Raw genomic sequence first — 15,565 nt, 5'->3', positions numbered from 1 at the left:
GTAGCCCTCTGAGAAACCACGCTACTAATTACAAAGCTTACATTTATTACAGGTGCATGGGGTCACTGTTGACATTTCAGCTCTTAATGGCCTTTCTTCAAGTACACATCAGAGCACAGCATGCTTTTATTGTTCAGTGCTGTGCAGGTCTCAAACCACCAGCGGAGCCAGTCACCAGCCAGTAGTGACAAATTCACTGGTTGCATTTGAAGTTCCTACGGTATCTTAACAATTGCTAAAGGGAAAAGCATCAGAAGTGAGTCCTTTACCATCAGTTGTTCTTTACCATCAGTTGTCCATTATCAAATGACTTCGAAAAGTTAAAAAACTGCACCGCACTACCTGGTCAGTTTGAGGTGACTATGTTCTGGTAACCTGAAGGCTGTGTGTTTCCCTCAACCCTGCAAAGCAGAGCTGAGGTTCACTGACAAGACACAGCACAAGCTCCCTCTGCCCTACTTTTCTGCCCCCTCCTATAGATAAAGGCCTATAGTCTCCAGGAGCTGTCAGTCCTGTAATTTGCATGAACATTCATTTCCCAGAAAGACAGCAGTTTTAGTTTGGAGTGGGTCATCTCTCCAGGCTGCATACCAGTTAAACTAAATGTCTATTAAAAAAAAAAAAGCTCACAGACACCAGCACATGGTAGCTGTAAATATTAATTTATGAATCATGACTATCTTGGAAAATATTAATAAAGATGAAAGTAGTGAAAACAGTGACTGAACATTTTATGACTGAACATGCTGAATTTGATTAGTTATGATTAATGGGGGTCGCGTTTTGTTCCTTGTAAATAGTTGAGTAATTGCTGTAAATCCATGAAAATATTCAGAGAAAGTGAAAGGTTTTAGCACAAACATCAACCCACACAGGAAATGTGTAACGCATTACTACAGAGCTGGTCAGAACCTAAATTCTTTACAGCTTATGATATTGCAATAAGTTTTCCCTTCAGTTTCTGGCGTCATTGTCCATTTCCTCACCCAAACACGATCACAAGACATCCCTGTGGCAAGCAACTCCAGCTATGTGAAAATTATTATTAAAAAAACATGCAGACATTATTGGCTAGTTTGAATTTTTACTTTAAAAAAATGTAATCACTATATTAATGGATTTAACAATATCAGTAATGTATCAGCTAAAAATAGCTGAGGCCAAAAACGAGGCAGCATCTAGAGGCAGATCTTGAAAATGGCCTTCAGTGCTTGAACAGTGATACAAATGTCTGCACCAAGTTTTATTCGGTTAGAGAAAGCAAGAGACAACTTAGACACCCCACTTTTTTCTCAGAGAAGTATCTATGATGTCACACTCAAAACATGATCAAACAGTCCACAGAGGGGAAGAAATGAAAGGTCCACTTCTCTGGCCCTGCCACCCACCAAGCTGTCCACCAGCCTGCTGGCCCTCAGTCAGGTGAACTCCTCACATGGCTCGTCACAGACCCAGAACCCATGAAAACTTATACCTGTGTAGTCTGAAAAACTGTCTCCCTTTTCAAAGCAGGAAAGTTTCTGAATTCTGATCTCCTGCCACCTTACCTAAAGAATCCTCATCAGCTCTTCAGGGAAACTTTACAGTTCAAGTGTTTTAACACTGTCTCCAGGAACAGACTTCTTATCCAGAGCCCCAGTGGCAATGTAACACCCTCCCAGAAGTCCACACTCAAGTTCTTAAAACTTAAAATGTAACACGACCACTGCTAAAAACTGAAGATGCAGCAAGGTGTATTTATTGAAGTCACTTCTGTATTTGATGAATAGTGCAGAGCTGTGCAAGCAACATTATTGAACTGTATCTGCCTGAAGTTAAAAATATCAGCCAGCAAATGCCAGGCACAGGCTACAAGAAGGTTCCTTGTTGCTGCATATTTACTCAATCGCTTTGCAGACAGGAGCATAAAGGACCCACAGGGAATAACTTTGAGCTGTCAGGGAAAACTCAGGTTGGTTTACTGAAGCACAGAAGGTGTTTAGGTTCTGAAAGCCCTTTTGTCTGTGGAGACTCTCCTCTCTAATGAAAATCTGAAATATTCACGTTGCTTTTAAATCTCTTTAGAGGTTTTGTGTTCTCTGCTTCCAGTATGGCCAAGGACATAAGTTTTCAAAGTAAAAAAAAAAAAATCCTACGTTAGCAATGAAAATACATTTTTCATTCGAAGTGACTTTGACTTTTTTCCCCCCCCCCGCCCCGTCTCAAAGCAGAATGTCCAGCTTTATCCCTCTACTTTTGTTTTCTTCATCTGCCTTGGATGCCTCACCAAAATTTTACCAAAAATGCTGCTACCACAACAATTTCACTTTTTTCTTGTTCTTTGAAACATCTTTTTAAAAACACTTTCCTCCTCAGTATCCTTTGGCAGTGGTGAAGCCTACTTTCCTGCACAGATCCCTTGAATATGTCTTTCCTTCAAGCCTGCTGTTGCTGCTGCTTTCCCCAGCCAGGACAGGCTGGCTAGTGACAAACAATGTCCCTGCGTCAGTGACTCCTTTGCGACACTGTCAGCCAGGAGCCTGGGTTAATTGGAAGGCACTGCCCAAGGCTAGTGCCTGGCAATCTGGGCATGAGCCTCTCTTGTCAGTGCAAACATAAACTACTGTTATTACCTGGTGGTTTTGCAATATTAGCTGAACTGAGAAGCTTATACAGGATGCTTCTGAAATTAGTGACTATAAAATTAACCCTCATATTGGTCATGAGCCTGATGCAAAGACTCAGTGTTGTCGTCTTAATCCACAGTGTAAGTCTTTGTCACTGTGTCCTCCCGTGCTCAGGATGCTTCTGCACCAGAGAGAATTGTCAAAGACAGGAAGAGTTGACTAGAAGGACATTATTTTTTCCAGTACAGATATCTGGGTTTCTGATGTCCAAGAAGACCCCATGCTAATGTCTGTCAGGTGAAAAGGTAGGAATTTTCCCGAATACCCAGGTTGGAGGGGAAAAGCCTAGAGTCACTGTCCACTTTGGTACTGTGATAAAAAAAGTGTTCTGTGTGAAGGTTAAAAATCAGACTGCTGAAAAGGAGCTGGACAGGACTTCCACAGTAATATCCTCTAAAAAGCCATGCACAAGGCCCAAAAGATAAGAGATCCAGAGTGCCAGGGCATGGAGGAGATGATGGTGTAGATATAAGGAATTTAGCTATGCTGGGAACCAGGGAGCCATTTGGAACAGGAGAAACTGGTGCAGGATGAATGAGCTGCCTGTTCATCATAAAACCCAGCACATCACTATGGAAAACTGAAACAGTCCTTGAGAAACATCAAACCTAGAAGCAAGGGACAAGCCAGCAGGGGCAGGAGCACTCAGTTCAGACTGATACAACCTATGAGGTGGTCATAACCAAAGTGCACTGTTTTTTTGGAAGAGTCAGGAAGAAAGCAAGCAGCACACAGCCAGCTGTGCCAGCAGAGCTGCACAGGCAACTGTAAGCAGCGGTGTGAGGCCAATACTTGGAAGTACTTCTGCATTAATGCCAGAAGCCTAAGAAGTTAGAGGAGCTAAAATGTTTGATACCAAATGACAATGCTGATGTAATAGGCTCCTTGGAGTGAGGGAAGGAGGAAAATTAATGAGATATGGTATTACCTCCTTGATAGGAACAATGGAATAGGACTCACAGGTCAGGGAGAGGCACTGTATGTGAAGGATATTATCCAGTGGCACAGTATAGAAATATTATGGAGGAAAAAAAAAGCACAATGAATCCTCGTTGGTAAAATACATAGACGTTAATAATAACAGCATAGCTGTGCCACCAACCCTCTGATTACAGCAATGCCAGAATCACTGGCTCAGAAAAAGCTTCATGAAATTAGAGAAGCTGCAAATGTAGATCAGGTACAAATTCAAAGAGACTACAATTAACCTTACCAGACTGAGTTAATGCTTCATTAAGATACAGAAATCTAATTTTTTGGACACATAAATGCTTGCAACCTAAAAAACCATATTGGAGTTGGTCTCAGCTGGTGCACAGGACAACAGCTATTAATGGGAGAGGTGTTCTGCATTAGTGATCATCATACACTATGGCTTAAAACTAGAAAGAGAGAGAAGGCTAAATAAATCTAGTTCATGGCTATCCAATTTCAAGAAAAGAAATTTAAAAAATAAGCAATTATAAAAAAGTAAAAAACCAGCACTTTCTCTGCCCTCAAAAACCTCAAATGGTTAGTTCAAAAGCCAAGAAGTCTACAGAAAGCCTGATAGGCATGAAATACACTCTACTAGAAGCTTAGGTAACATGTGTCACAAAGACCTAGAGGAAAATGCAGTCTGAACCCTCTCTGCACGAATGGCTCAATAGGAAAGCTACGGAAGCTTTCAAAGGCAGAAGATCAGCATTAAAACAAACAAACAAAAACAACATAAAGCTTTCTGAATTGTGTGCAGAAAAATCCCATAAAATAAAGCAGCTCAAATGTAAATAGGAAATAAAGAGGCCTAAAAAAAGAATTGGAAGAGTGGCTTGCAAATAATGCCCAAACTGATGGTAAAACATTCTTTGAATACATCAAAAGCAAGAAGTTATCTTTTGATTAGTGGGACCAGTTGATGACAAAGGCATAAAAAGGATGAGAATGCCACCACAGATGCTCAATGAATTATTTGTTTCCACCTTTAATGCTGAAATTGTTTAACAGATTCTCATGCTTGACATAGTAGTTGTAGCACATAGGTTAAGAGGGTTTTTAAAAAAATTTTGTGATGAAGGTACAGAAGATTTAGAGAAGACTAATGAAAATCATCAAGGAGCAGCTACCTCATTATGTAGTCTCCTACACTACATAGTCTAGAACCCTTCTGTTGAGGATAGCCAAAAAGGAGATATGATCACAGCTTACAGTATAGAAAAAAGCAGACAGCTGAAGGCAAACAGGATTGAATAGAATAAAATCCTGCAATACTAGAAAAAGTAGTAGGGGACACTCTGTGAAACTAATAGGAGACTGATTTAATTCCGATAAAAGCACCTTCCCCAGTGACAGTGAACCTCTGCAACTCACTGCCACAGGAAGCTGCTGAGGCAGACAGTATCAACAGCTTCAAGTGGGAATGAGGCAAATTCATGGGATACGGCCTCTGACACACCCAACACACCAGCTGTGATGCTGAGAGTGTGAGAACAGACCATGGAAGCGGCCAAGTTTCCCTGCTGTCCCTCATCAGTCTCTCCTACTGTCTCAGACAGAAGCAGGCTAGACACCCATCATTGGTCTCATGCAGTCACGTGGTTTTTTATGAACTTCTGCATCTCTGCTGGTGTTCTGTTGCCTTTTTGTCAGCTAAACGGCCCACCCCATAACAGGCTGTGTCATTTTTATTGTTTCCAATAGATTGTCAATGCTCCTACAACTCAGGTATGGATGTTCTTCCATGGCTGAGGTACAAGAGAAGTCTGAATGACTCATGAGTGAATATTCAAAACCAGAAGTGATCATTCCATAGCAGCAGTTATAGAGGGGAAAAAAACCCAACAAACCACAACCAACCCCACAACCTTGACCTGTTGCAGATGTAATTCTGGATATAAAATACTTCTGTTTTTAATAAATGGGCCAGAAACTTAATTGAGAAACATGCTGAGAAAATAATATTAATATTGTTAACCAGGACATTGCAGAAGTTAGTATCCTAATGAGAACTACTCTAAGAGTAATAAGTAAAAACGTAAGGGAAAAGCTAGGGAACATCGGATCACAGTTAAAAGGAGGAAATTTACTCTTCTGCAGAGTAATTTCTGCAGCTTCTAGTCTACACTGTTGCAAAGCATAAAACAGCAGTAAGAATTACCAAAAAGATGAATGCTTTATCTCAAAAGAGTTGTAAATCACAGCACATTAACAGAAGTCATTTGGATATGGTCATTAGTACAACAAATAATGCAACAAGCAACAGCACCACCACTGTCCTTCACTAACAATCAGAGGAAACACAGACTCCTCAGAGCACATGTACCAGACTCCCATCTGGAATATCCTGCATATACTTTCTCCTCAGAGTTTGATGAAAAGGTGATAACAGATACTACAAATCATCACAAACTCAGTCATTGGCTCGATGTAAATTCTGAGCAAAAAGATGTTGACGACAGTATCCCAACCATCTCTTTTTCTGATTTGCTGATGCAGTACAACATACAATCATCAGAGAGAGAGTTTTACAACCATTGCAATAGTGCTTTCTGTTTCTAACTATTGGAATGTGAATTTATGGTCTGTGAAAGGCTTTAGAGTTCTGACTGACAGCTCGGGAGCCTATTTCCTAAACACTGCATGATTTAATAAGCAAGAAATCAGGAAGCTGATTCTAAGAAATGAACCTACAGAAAGGATTTTTCAATCTGAAGACAAGCATGCTAGTAAGTCTGAGGTTATCCTCTTCATGTTGTTACGCACAGATGCACATGTTGCTGAACAGAAGCACAGCAAGTTTCAGGGTTTATACAAACTCCTAGAAGGGAGAAAAATGTTAAAACAGCATGCTGGGGAGAGAGCTGAATCAGAAACTCACCATAAGAAATAAATGACTTTTCAAAGGAAGTATAATACATGCTCTTACCAAGGACCATTTATTAGGGACTAACACATCGTTTATTTTGAGTGCAGCTTTGGAAGAAAACTTGCAAGGGCCATTATGGTTAAATACAAAGATTAAATTACTAGTCTGGAATTTTCAAAACATTCTGTGCTAGTTTAACCTTGCTCCCCTTGATGTCAAGAACAGGTTTTTCCAATGATTTTAATGGGAAAGGAACTGAAGCAAGTGGAGCAATTCTGAAAGTTCTGCCATGGAGGTACTTCAGCTTGCCTCTTTACAGGACTATTAGTTACATGTTTATGTGGATATCTAGACAATCTGGGCTGTAAAAGATGGCTGAAGAGAAAGTTCTTATTAGCCCAATAGGTCAAAGAGTTCAATCAATAAATTAATATTAAATACTTTGTTAATTATTAAATATTTTGTTGAATTAACTTGATACAAGAATTAAGTGGTGGATCATATCTTTCTAAATGCAAAAGCTGTTGACAGAATTATGTTGTTCAACTTCAGCAGCTCTCAATGAACATTACAATAGTGCCAAAGTTCATAATTGCACAGGCTTTCCAAGTACCTTACAAACATCAATAGTTTTTGCCTAAAAGATCCTTGTGACGTGCACTATATCCGTAATTGCCCCCACTTAAAAAAAAATTTTAATACAGATGAGGGAGATAAAATATATAGGCTGTAGCAAAGAAAGCCTACATAGCCAATACAGTCATCCTACATAGAAATTTGTGGCTTCAGGCCATTCTCCTGCAGAGAAAAGAAGAAGTTGGGGAATTGCTGCTGAGGAAAATATTGAGCAGTGCAGCTCCTTGCTAGAAATACCTTCCTGCCTGAAAACCCATGGGTTCCAGGAGGATAGAAGCTGCACAGTAAGCCAGCCAAGTAATTCATTACAGTATTGAGTGGCGAGAGGAAAGCAATCAGTCATTGGAGGTAGGATGGGTCTGAAACAAGCTGGACACTTGGAAGAAAACGTGAGTATGAACTAATAACAGCAGCCTGGTCTCCTTTTACCAAGCAGGGTGAAGTTCACCTACTTTCAGCTGTCTAGTGGTTACAGAAGTCCCATCCGAGCTGGCTGTCCTTCCTCCCTTTAGCATTAATGGAGAGATCAAGGCATGCTGGGGTGCTCCTAGTTCATCCCTCCATTTCAGAACATGTTCCAGGACAATAAACTGCAGGCAGCTGAAACTGATGACATGAAACCCACCTTGGGAGTGTCAGCTAATAATTATTTTAAGATGGAGCAAATTTTCAATGACTGATAGACCTTCAGTGGCTCTACCCAGGACTGCATGTGGTCCCAGGCAGCAGAGAGTTGTTCAGCCCGTAACGGCATCACACTAGCATGTAGTCCTGCTTATGAGTGAAATTTCTGCTTTTGTCCCATCTGCACAGAACTGAATGTAATGGACACCTAAGTAGCATCCCAGTCTGTGATTTGGGCTCACATACACCAAAGCAATTGATAAAATAATGCTATGTTTTATAAAGTGCATATTGATCCAGAGTTAGAAATAACTAAAGGATATTAAAAGGCTGCATTACTACAATTAATCTCAGCTGCTGAAGTGAATGGCTGAAAAGGTTCAGTACTCAGTGTCACCAGACGTTTGTCCTCAAATTTGCATAGACACAGTCTGCTTCCTTCCTTCAAACTTCTTCTTGTATATGTCCTTAGAATATGAATGTCCACCACTATTCATAATCAATTGAAGATATTATAGCTTTCTCACATCTAACTTTACACCTTTAGTTGCAGAAGTCAGTAATGGTGAAGACACAACTTTAAAAGTGTTACACCTCTTTTCCCAGAGGACACTGCTATGATTTACAATGGAAAACCAACTTTGAACATTTTCCAAAATAGCAAACAAAAATCACATCTGTCAGCAGTGGGAACAGATCTCACATTAGCTTCTTAGGCACAGCTTCCTTTTGATATTATTGAGATGGAAGGGCTTGTTTTCTCAGCAGCAATTTAGAAATGTCACCTAGAAGTTTTAGAAAGACAACCCCTAAAGGTACTACAACCCACACCTTAAAAGAAATCTGTTTTAAAAATCATCCCTGACCTACGCTTCCCCCTCTGGGCACACTACACACCAAGCTAACATCTGCACATCTGTTCTTCATACCTGAGTGTCTCTCAAATGAAGAAATACAGAAAACAAACTACTGTCTAAATCAACATGATATTGTATTACACTTTGTGGTTCCCATTAACTTAAAGCAACCACAAATCCTTGGAAATGAAACCCTATCATTAATCAAATGCATTTCACTTTATGTAAAATTACAATTAAGAAACACCTAAATGCAATTGATTGGTACCAAAATCTGGAAATTTATTCAGATTGTGATTTGTGCAAGCCTGGCCTGGCAAACATGCAAGTGACATTCAAAATGGCTGCTACTGCACAATAGTAGCACAATTTTCTTTCCAGACAGTTCAAGCAATCTATTCTGCTGCCCAGTCTGTCTCTGAACTTCTCTTTGTCCTGCAAAGTTCCCATATCCTCTGTCTTTTTGATTCCATAGATGCCCAGCCCTCCTAACTTAATATCTTGAAAATACATGTCAACTCATTTGCTATGTCTGGCTGTATGGAGGTTTCACTGTTATTGCCTTTTTTTTTTTTTTAACCTACAATGATATGCTATCTGTAACAAGGTCACAAAAGCTTCTGCTAAAACAGTCTAATGATATTAGGATAGAAGATTTCAAACAAGCATAATTGACAGAGTCAATACGCAATACATATGTTCTTCCAGCTGTTGCTAGATGTGATCACCACTAAGATATGAAAGAAGTAGCATTCTAAAAAACCAATCCACAATAAATACTTTGTAATGGAACTAAATACATAGCAAGCACTGGGGTCTTCCCTGCTGAACCTGCTCACATTTAGTGGTGGCTCATTTTTCGTACCTCTCAGTGACGTCAATATCTTCTCCTCTGGCCACACAAGCATCACTTTAAATTGGGAGTGGCAATGGTCTTTCATGGCCATTCAAACCTTATCTGGAAGCAGAGGTTTGATGAAATTCTGTGTCTGGTGCCAGCTTACTTGTAAAAGAGAGAAAGGCAGATACTTTGTCAAACTAGGACAATACCATAAAATATTGTATCAGGCCAAGAAACATTGGTCCAAACCACCTAATGTCTGCACATGGATTAACAGTGGAACGACACAAAATATCAACACGGCAGCTACAAAAGGGAGAGCAAGTGTCCTCTCCAGTCAGGCCAAATATATAAATTCACCAGTCAACACTACATTAATTATCCAACAAAAAAAATTAAAACAAAGAGTCACTTGAACTTTGACTTCCTTTCAACATGCTTAATGATGCTGTTTACAGGATTTTAGCATGTTACCAGGTTTTAATACAATGAATGTGCTCAGCTACTGTTGTAGTACTCAGCGTTCAACCCTGTGACACCCCTGGCCCAGTGCGTGACTGCTGCCAACAGAATCCATGCTCAGGGAGTTTAAATCTCAGCAGTGAACACGCCTGAACGTTTCCTCTCTCAGTACTGCAAATGCTTGCAACAAACTACTTACAAAATACAGGCCTGATTCACTGCTGCATTACACCATTTGTACACAGCTGACTTCAACAGTTACACTAGTGTAAAAGAGAAGTAGAGGAGGGGTAAAGCAAGCCTTGCATGCAGATAATTAAACATCTTTTTCATTGACCCATAATATACTTTCTCCATAAACTGGCAACAGAACCAATCAGTGTACACATTTCATTTCAAATACAAAGTAATTTTAAGAGCTAGCATTATTGTACCATTTGAAATATTCTCTGTTCTCATCAAATGATTCCTCCTGTAATTGATGTCATAAAGAATATCTGTGTTAAGCTGTCTTCATTTCCACAGTTTTCAATCCTTATGATGATCAATTATTTATATACAGACTAGATGAAAGGCAAGATTGTAATGACTCCAAGAGATTTAGGAGTGATATAATAAATCTTGAAAGCAGAACTCAAGTGGGTGAGGGTAACAAAAGCCAGTACTGGACAATCATACTTTACTATTTTTAGAAGTTCCCCTTCACTCCCTACCAAAAATAGATCACTAAAGCTGCACCTCCTCCTGCAGTCCTTGTCTTGTGCTAGCAATAGACCTGCTGCTTCCGCCTGAAATCCCTGGCATCCTCACCCCTTCCAGCTTATCCTTTCCTAAAAAGGGAAAGTGGGTGTTTGTTGCCCCATCATTTTGGTTGCCAGGATGACCTCACTGAGTGGCAGGGGAAATTTCTCTAATTTTTTTAAGAAGTCCTTGTACGAAGTACATTAACACACCCTTTTCACACTAATGACGACTTGGGGCTTCAAAGTTTACATTTGTATTCAAACTTTCAAAAAACATCTGGTTGGCTTTGGTTCAAGGCCACAATAAACATAAGTATTGTCACAAGTCAGTATCCATGTCATATGTAACTTAAAACGTACATACACTTCTTCATATGACTCTCATCAGACTTGAAAAAGAAGTCTGGCAAAAATACCAGATAAATCAAAGATTTGAACCCATGCTTCCATCTGCCTCCCCTTTTCCACAATTTTCTAAAGAAAAGATTCAACAGCTAAGTGTTACCAGCCTGTTTTCTGTGATCACACTGAGCCATCAGACATGTCTAAGCACATGGGTTCTGGCCTGCTTCCAAGCATAGCTTCCAGCCACGTTTAGGGACATACAACCCTACCAATGGTTCAAACAAACAAACCTACACCAAAGGATATCCTTTGCATTTCTCTCAATATACTATAAAGACATTGTCCTAGTCTCATGTGTCTTCTTCACACTTGCACTAATTCTTTGTATTAAATTGGACATGTGCATTAGGTATTAAAATATATATTTATAAATGTATGTTGCAACACTGACCAAAAATTTGGGCAACCAATTTCAGACAGCCGTAAAGAACTTAATTGTCAAATTTGCTCTTCATTGCAGGAACCCCAAGCTCAGTGGAAAGGTCATCAGCTGGGACAACAAAGGATCACGAAATTATTAATAATTTTTCAGAGTTAAGGCCAAAACCTGTGGTTCAGTATAGGACAAATTCCAAAGCCTTTAAGTAATACAAAAACTTTCACTAGTATTTTGTTCCAACAAGCACTTCAGAATTTTATTACTTATAATAAAAAGATGTACAGTAGGTGCACCTTGCAATATGATCTTACATTTTGAGAGCCTGCTCCAGAAAGTGTTTCCTATAGTGGTAGACAAATGATGTCGTTAAAAGATCACATATTCTGGGATCAAGTTTTGCAGTAAAAAAATGGCAGTTTTCCTCAATTAAGACTCACAAAATATGGTCCAAATTGATTTGTATAACAATAAATGTAGCCATGGTTACAATTACTGCCAAAGTCTTTTACCAATTTATTCCTCTTTTTCTCCTTTGGGATTTCTCCTTTTCATAATACACTTGCAAGAAACAATAACTCTTGAAAATGTCTGCAAGGAGTTAATTCTAAACGATAAAGCAATCCAGTCCAGAAAGCAGCTAAGATTGAGCTTATGTCAACAGGTAGAATTTACAATCCCACAAAAAGAAATGTTTAACAGTCAACTATTTAGCTGCAATAAATTAGACTTTCACTGCGTTCTTCTTATCACTGTGATCTACAGATGAAAAGCAGTATATAGTAGCTAATTATTAATTTTATTTATTACCACAGGCAGGATTTTCTAGTAGTATTCTGTTCCTTAATGTGAAACTAGGGATCAGAACTTTATGATGACCTGAAGCTGATTTCTTAACAGTTTCGATTTCCTGCTCTTCATAGTCACCATAAATCTTGTTTTCCTCCTCAAAACTTCAGATGTTTCTAACTTCTTATCTATCAGCCTCTAAAGTGCTTCCAGACTCCCACAAATGTTTTAGCAGACTCTGCAGGCTTGCCTGCCACTCTGCTAAGTGTCAGACCATATATCTCTTTTGGGGGAGTTCCCCACTGAAGAAGCCGTACCATGTGAAAAACATGTAAGCAGGGAGGACCCAGAGGCACCCCGGTCTCAGCTGTATTTAAAGCCCGAACCCATACTGTCATCCTAACTTGCCCAGCACACAAACTGACTGGACAAGCCTGTGCTTAAGCTCACCAGACTAAAGCAAGAGACAAGCCTCAGCTATTCTTCTCCATGTCTGCAATGCCGAGGTCAGGCAAGGCTATGGCCCATGTCCTCCAGCAGCTATTCTACAAAGCTTTGCAATGGCATTGTATGACTGATCTCAACATGGATATGTGAAACCCAGACCATGGATCACATCGTGCTTTATCCAAAAGTTTGATAGCAGAGATGTCCTCACATCAGCACTGGTGAGTTTCCAGCTTTAAAACTGGTTGTGTAAAAAAAGGAGGGTGGGGACTGAGAAAGGAGAGCACATACACTGGAGAGTGGGATGGTGAGGTTGGAAAAGGAATTTGCAAAGACATACTTCATCACAGCTGAAGCATTTGAGAACTAGAATCATAATGAAGTATCTTGCATTTGCCCCACCTATGCTCTTTACAAATCACAGCCACCAGAACAGGTCAATAGAACAAACACTTTTCTGTTCAATCTGGTTTGACACTTGGTCAAATCCCTTGCAACTACTCTCGAGCAGCCAAACCAGGGCTTTTTCACAGCTCCGCTATGAATCATCAGGAATTTGCACATTTCTCAGGAAGGCACAGGGCAATGTCAGAAGGAAAAGGGATTTACAATGCTTACATAGCTATTAGAGCTGCTTCTGTAATATGAAATGCTAAGAGCAGTGCAGCTCAGCAAAGCCAGTCTTTTGCCTCAAAGTAATATTTAAAAAAAAGCCACATAACAAAGGATATCCTGGTACTGAAAAACAAGCAGCATAACATGGAAGGACAGTGTGGCATGGAAGAAAAAATCTTGTACGACACACTGGCTCCTTATGTGAAAAATGGTCTAGGATGCCATTCATTACTTTGGTCTGCAGTTCTTAAAGAATACAAAGTGAATATACAAAAGGTTTCTCTCCTTCGATAGCATTATCCTTTCAAGTATGGCGGTATGTTTGATTAATGTCTCACAACCTAATGAATAAGGTTTCACGTTTGCTCTGCATAAAACGCGAAATGACACAGGACTCATTGTCATGTTTCCTGATGGTGCTTTCATGTTCAATTATGTCAGTTTTTAAGCTGTTTGTTTTGCTTCTGCTGTTTGCATGGGCTCATATGAATAGTTTAGTATTTGGGTCACGTGGCTTTGATCACATGTGCTGGAGTTTATAGTATTTTATACATTCTTCTATAAATAGGTGCTAAGAATATCCTGCCTCATCTCTGCATTTGACTGCCAGATGCAGCATTCACAGATGCAACTCCCTTGTGTGAAGCAGAGTTGAATGTTTACAGATGTGTTTCACAGAGCTAGCTTTTCTGCTAGAAACTCTTTCCAAATCATGTTTCTCTTACTAAAATGAGGGAGAGTTCATAAAATGGGAATCCATGTTTGATGGGAAACATGCTGCTAAGAAATACCATCATGTTGTGAAACATAGGAAAAAAAATGTCAAGAACAGTTGTATGATGTCATTTGAGACCATTTTTCTCTAATTTTGTAGAGGTAAACAAATCAGCTCCAACCGTGTTTATTTCGCTTTCCCCACATTTAAGGCACCCTGTCTCAGTTGGATGCTTCACTAGGTGCAAGAATAACTATTTTTCCCCCAAGGAAAACTGGATGCTCTTGTATGGGTTTTTAAAAATAATTTTTTTAAAGTGACCATTCTGTTTTACCTTCTGCCCTGCCTGCAGCTGCCAGGACTTCCTTTTCTCTTGGCCTCATTTGCAGGCCCAGGCAATGGGCGTCTGCTGGGAAGCACAGGAATGAAACAGCCTTCTCAGGATTCCATCTCTCCCCACGCATCCTAACGTGGCTCTTCACTGTCAATGTAATGGGTTGCACTGACAGTTATAAAATCACTCTTCCGATTCTGATTAATTTTTGCCACTAGGTCGCTTTCTTGTACCTGGATGCCTTCTTCTTCTTAGTTACTAACTCACATTTCCTGAGGGCAGGGCTTGACTAGGGTCGGCAAATGGCAGGCAACTCCACATCTCTCAAGCATCCCCCTCCACTGCTGGTGATTCTCACTACATGCTGCTCCCTCCTTTCCCCTCTAACTCTGCTGTGCCTCAACATTTTTGTCCACTTTGCTAAGTCCCTCAACCATCTGCTTCCTCCACCCCTGCTCTTCTGCTCAAGAATGTCTCTGGTAAAAGCCCGCAACCAGAATGACTCTTCCCACCAGAAACCTGTTCTTCCCTCTTTTGGTCTCGTCCCAGCAGAACACCTTTCCCAGTACAATTAAGTATCTGGACTGCAGTCTCTAGTGGCCTTAATTCACATCTTCTTTGCCTTTCTCTACTTCCCTTTTCACTGCACAAGACTGTGACAACCTCTCAAAAGAAGCCTGACAGAGCATGGCTTCGTCTTCCTCTTAGTTTACCTTTGCCTCAGTGATTGCCCCAAGTCTCTTCCATAGAGTCTCTACTGCAGATGCATAAGTTCCTCACCTGTTTTCCTCCAGCCAGCCCATGACCACCTCCCAAACTTCCCCCTCAGGCTCCTGCTGGACTCCTTTTTACTCTTTTTCTCTTAAAATGGAAATATGGAACTCTCTCTTCCTCCTAAAATACACAAATAAAAAACCAACCACACAGAAATACAACTGACCTCTTCCATCTCCAAGCTCGCTCTGTGTTGTCATTACCTCACAGAGGTTTTTTCATACCACTTCCAACCAAGATCCTCTCTGGTATGGCTTTCCTCCTCACATTTCAATAAAGATGCTGTCATTAGTGTGTCAAGTGATTGTTCCCTAGACAAAATGCACTGCCACTTATTTCATTTTCATTCCCTCCATTATTATTTTCAACACTTTCCAGTGCATGTGTTCAAGTAAGTATTTACCTCATGACAACCCTAATTTCATTGACATCATCAT

This window comes from Caloenas nicobarica, chromosome 6 (genome assembly GCF_036013445.1).
Source record: "Caloenas nicobarica isolate bCalNic1 chromosome 6, bCalNic1.hap1, whole genome shotgun sequence".
Taxonomy (NCBI): Eukaryota; Metazoa; Chordata; class Aves; order Columbiformes; family Columbidae; genus Caloenas; species Caloenas nicobarica.
The sequence above is the reverse complement of the archived record's forward strand: the minus strand, read 5'-3'. Positions refer to the sequence as shown.